General features: G+C 33.5%; 1 long non-coding RNA gene across 1 annotated transcript in view; it reads left to right on the plus strand.

Annotated features, from left to right (window-relative positions):
• Window positions 1–4,503, plus strand: part of LOC117116544 — a 9,245-nt gene extending 4,742 nt beyond the window's left edge. The window contains exons 3-4 of the long non-coding RNA XR_004446776.1: window positions 2,586–2,701; window positions 3,471–4,503. This is a non-coding gene — a long non-coding RNA (uncharacterized LOC117116544). The remainder of the gene's footprint in view (window positions 1–2,585; window positions 2,702–3,470) is intronic.
• The last annotated feature ends 1,267 nt before the right edge of the window (window positions 4,504–5,770 follow it).

Genomic DNA, 5,770 nt, shown 5'->3' on the forward strand with positions numbered 1-5,770 from the left:
GGGTAAATCTATTTCTAAAGAAACTGGGGAAGCCGTCGTACAATTCTATTTGTCGGAGCATATTAGCAGGCAAATGCCTGGTATGAAAGACTATGTGTCTGTGCTTGTGGATGGGAAAAAACAGCATCTACAAAAGCATTTGGTTCTTTGCAATCTTAGAGAGGCTTATGAACAATTTAAGGAGACGCATCTAGACAGCAAAATTGGTTTTTCTAAATTTGCGGAATTGCGCCCAAATTATATGAAGTAACTGGTGGAGAATTTAAACATTATAGTCACTGTCTTGCAGCTATGATGTGCAATCCTCCACACATCAATTGCTTTCTTAGCAAGTGTAATGCATGTCCAGACATTAGTAATATTCGTAAAAAACTTGAAAAGTATATGGAAGACAACATGATTGACCAGATCGAATATAAACAGTGGACTTCAACTGACCGCTCAAATCTTGAGTCCAAAGTTCAAACTGTTTCAGACTTTCTTGACTAATTTGTAAGTGGTCTTCAAAAATTATTACCTCATGATTTCATTGCAAAGCAACAAGCGGGTTACCTCCAAGATCTAAGGAGTACACTTGAACCAGGAATAGTCTTGGTCATTTCAGATTTTGCTGAAAATTACAGCTTTGTAGTACAGGACGCTTCTCAGTCTTTTCATTGGAACAATCTGCAAGCAACACTTCATCCCTTTGTATGTTACTACCGGGGAAACATGCAAGATGAAATTGACCATACAAGTTTTGTGATTATATCAAAATGTAACACACATGATACTGTGGCAGTTCACCTTTTTCAAAAATTGCTCATACAGTTTTTAACAGACACACTTGGACATGTTAAGAAAATATGATATTTTTCTGACGGCTGTGCTGCACAGTATAAAAATAGAAAAAACTTTTTAAATTTGTGCCTCCATGAAGAAGACTTTGGTGTTCAAGCTGAATGGCACTTCATTGCCACCTCGCATGGAAAGGGACCATCAGATGGTGTTGGGGGGACAATAAAGCGGTTAGCAGCCAGAGCAAGTTTACAACGCCCATTTGATCAACAGATTTTCCCTGCTCGCCAACTTTTTGAATTTGCAGATTCAGAGATTGACAAAATACATTGCCATTTTGCAACAACAGAGCAATATCGGCAACAAGCAGAATTCCTGAAAGACAGATTTGAAAATGCTCGCACAATTCCAGGTACACGGAATTTGCATTCTTTTATTCCAGTCTCCAAAGAAGTGGTTACAGTTCGATCCTTTTCATCTGCAGATACCACAGTTCTGAGTGGTTTGGTCTTAAGTGGATATGTTACAGCAGCTTATGATAACCATTGGTGGGTAGCGTGCATCAAGGAATATTACCCAGATAGACATGAGGTTGATATTACATTCCTACACCCACATGGACCGTCGCCATCTTTCGTATTTCCAGAACCACCAGATTCTTTAACCATTGATCATCAAGATATACTAACAGCTGTTCACCCAACTACAGTGACTGGAAGAACATATTTAATCTCAAAAAAAGAAACAAAGGCTGCCCATGCTGCATTTACCAAAAAAATTAAGGTTTAGAACTGAGTCAAAACATCTTTTTGACATTGATTTTATTTTGACAAATGATTTGTCTTATAATTTTCATCGATGGTGTATCTGATCATGATTTATGGTATGTACTGATCAGTTTATTGAACATTAATATGCTTCTTAAAATAATGATTCCATAATACAATATAATGTAATTGAAAAATTTCCTAATTTTTGAAATTGCATGCAGTAATATGTATAATTGCTTGCTGCTAAGGAAGTGTCCATCACTAATTTATTGAGACTTTTTATTTTACATTGTAATTCAACTTTAAAACCTAAATTCCTAAATTATACTACAGTATACACATATTAGCACACATTACTCTGTTAATGTACAAAAAGTGCTATTTCGAAAGGACATGTCACAGGCTAACGAACTTTTGGCTAATTAGCGATACCTTGCGTGTTTAACCGACCATATCTCGAAAAGCGTGGCACCTACAGAGCTGATTTTGGTGTCATTTTAAAGCAAACTTATAGGGAAGCTTCTTTACATCATTAGGTATCTCTAACATGAATTTCAAAAAAAAAAAATATATATATATATTTTTTTTTATTCAACTTTGAACTTTACAACCTGTCATAACTTTTTTATATTTGAATTGAGGACTTAGCATTTATTAAGAAAGTTATAGAGCTACTCAATATCTTTAAAATGACACCAAAATCAGCTCTGTAGGTGCCACGCTTTTCGAGATATGGTCGGTTAAACACGCAAGGTATCGCTAATTAGCCAAAAGTTCGTTAGCAGATATCTCGCTAATTAGGAGGCCTAGAGAAAAAAATTTTCATTTCTGATCGTTTCTCATGGGCCTCAACAACATACAAAAATTTGAACAAAATCAGAGAGATTGAGGTTTTTTTTTGGTTGATTTGACATGGAATTACCCAAAACAAACAACCATATCGTCCTGAAAATTAAATTGTATATTTTTAGATTATCATAATAATAAACAATTATAATAATTATTTATTTAACATCACAATTATTTTCTTACCATTAGGTGATTGGAGGCCATAGATCCTTATCAGGAAATCGTAGTCGCCGAAGAAGAACAACCTAATTTTGTAACCTCTGAGATGAATGAAAGAAATGAAAACAAATATCAATTAGTTAAAGGTAACTATAGTAGTTTTAAATAGTATGATACTCCCGGTATGAATTTTAATTATGGATGGTTATTAAAAACAAAAATTGGCCAAACCTCCAAACTTGTCCATGTAAGTCTGTTATTTCTTGACTTACTAGTGGAAGTGTTCGTTCCAATTTTGTCATGTAATCTGGGGCATTAAATAATAGCACAACCAGAGTATTATGTAATGCGTTCGGCTTCTCAATGCTGCATATTTGAACTTCGAATTTTGTAGAGCCTCCGCCCTTGTCACCACCAAATTTGATGTATATCTCTCCATTGTTTGGCCTCAAATTTTGCAATCTGTGATTAAAAAATATAGTAATTTAATTTTTTTTTTATTATCACAAGATAATTTGGAATTTGAATATTTATAATTAAAGACTGGGTAATATTTATCATTAACCAGTGGGTAATAAAAACTTACTTGTAGTGTTTCTCTAGATTCATGTATACGAATTGTTGAATGTCCTGTATTTTTGTAACAGGGGCCATCCTTTCTTCATAGCCATTTTGACCATTTGCCGTCTCACACTTGAATACTAGGCTTATCATTTGGCTTTGTATGAAATCTTGGGTAAGATCCTGCTGTCTGTCTTGCATTTTTCTCTCTGAAGAGATTGCCCCTGGCTCGAGATACCTGTTATAAAATTATCAAAATTTTGAATAAAGCAATAATTGACTAATCAAAAAATATTAGTTCAATGTATTTTATGTTCTAATACACTGTTTTGTTTACCTTCCTATCTTCCTTAGCTGTTGCCAGCCAAGACTGCAGTCAGATTTCAATGCGAGGCTGTCGTCCACACTTGGATGTTTTCGCTGCATGGACTGCAGTCCTCAGCAGCCAGTTGCGTTTCGTTACTTCCACAAGAAACAATTCTCAGAATTTCCTTAATTTCTGCTGTCCTTCTTGAAACAGTCTTTTTGCTGACGACATCACTAGATTTCGTTGCATTTGATATGAAAGCAACTTTCAGTGGCTAAAGGAAAAATACATATCATTGTGTATAATATTTGTTATCACTTGAACACTTGTAGTACAGTTTATTTTATCGTTCAAATATATGTTGGCAGATGGAAGCCATTACAGATTTTATAATCGTTACAGCATTTGATAAATTATACAAATTTACAGTAATATTACTGTAACTAATTCAAAAAATTGATTGAAATTTACTTACTCTGCCATTTGTTATTATGTTGATTTCTTTTTGCTTTTTGAGTGATTTATGAAGCACTTTATGAGCTAATTTTTCCAGCTCATTTGGCATAACTTCATTGATCTGACAGTTGATTTCATTTACCGTACTGATTTTTTGATTTTCTCAACTTTCTGTTCATATTTTGATGAACATTTGTGGCCCTCACAGTCATTGTATAACAGTGTGCTGGAACACTTCTGGCATCTCAGTTGAACAGAGAGGAGTGATTGCTCACTCAGTTCCGATGGTGGTCTGACATCGTTACGATTAACAGGACAAGAACACTTAACACATGGAATGACATCAGACTTAAGCGTACGAAAGAGTTGAAACAAACAATGTGCACAGAAAGTGTGACAACATTTAGTTTCCAACATCGATAGAGACATAACATTTTTGCATATGGTACACACATAAATTGTGTTAGCTGCATGTTCTTTATTTAATATTAACTGGCTAGACAAGGATGGTGTATAATTTGTGGACGCAGAAAAGGAGCCATTCTGGTTTCTATTAAATTTATTGATTTTCTTTATTGATCCTCTGATGTTTTGATTTGTAAATAAATAGCATGACAAACAAAATGAATCCGTGTGGTTTGTCCAATACGAGTAAACGGTTTTTTTAAACAAAGTAATTTTAATGTATGGTTTAATACATGTAAATGTAGCTTGTAATTAGTTTGAATCCAAAAAATGACTTCTATTTTCTGTAATATCTGATTACTACACGTATTCCAGTACCGACAAATTCGCTACCGTAGCGATGAGTCAGTCGTTCCGCTTCATTGATCTCGTGGGCTTAGAAAATATCAGAGCCATAGATAGAAAGAGTTGCGACATTGAGAATTTAGAAGCCATTTTGTGTCATACGCGATGCGCGTTCTGTATCTAACGTGATGTGCGCTCCTGTGTATAATATTGTATAATACTGTTAGCGGCCTCCTGTATAGTTTAATTCCATTTAATCTTTTTAGCAGTCGCATTTTATGTAACATTTTTTTGAGATTTTTTAAAATGATTTCACTACTTTATATCCAATTTCATATTATAAATACTGTAATAATTTACTATTTTTGAGCAGTTCTTTAATCCTCGCCGATAGACCGAGAGAGCCATTCGATGGCAAGCATTCTTCTATTAGGCAATCCTGCCATACAGACCCTTAAGTAGCTCCTGTTATTTTTGCAAATAAATGATATGTAAGACCAGCAAAAATAAATTAAATATGTATATCAAAATGCAAATAAAATCCGTATATAGGGTATATAGATTGTTGCTCTTTAAATTAGAATATGAGCGAGCCCTATACAAATCTTTTGTTATTAATTTGATTATTATTATTATTCATAAGTATTAAAATAGTATAGATCAGTTGGCCGCAATATATAAATTGTGCTTTGCTGTAAATGTTATAAATTGTAAGTGTTAAATGATATACAGGATCTGTGATATATTCAACTTGTGTAAATATGTAACGTACATTTTATTGTATTAAAAGTCTCGCCTCTATTTTAATATTGTATTATGGCTGCTGTACAGTATGTTACTTTTATAAACACACTGCAAGAGCGTCTCTGCTGTTTTAAAAGCGTCGTTTCCAAAATAAAGTTATAATAATTATATAATAGTATGCAATAGAAAGAGCAAATCATTTTTAAGATTATTAAACATAACCTTTATTTTCATTGTCATTCGTATTTATACAGGCTGTACAAAGATTTGAAATTAAGAAGAACCATTTTCTAATATTGTCTAGCGAACAACATTTAAAGATCGTCAGAAAAGGGCGGAAAATAATTAATTTTTTTTCTTATTTAGCTTAAATATTTTTCCGAACGCATCTAGGCGA

The sequence above is a fragment of the Anneissia japonica genome, unplaced genomic scaffold (assembly GCF_011630105.1).
Source record: "Anneissia japonica isolate Jap-2015-1 unplaced genomic scaffold, ASM1163010v1 scaffold4058_len632159_cov189, whole genome shotgun sequence".
In the NCBI taxonomy this organism is placed as follows: domain Eukaryota; kingdom Metazoa; phylum Echinodermata; class Crinoidea; order Comatulida; family Comatulidae; genus Anneissia; species Anneissia japonica.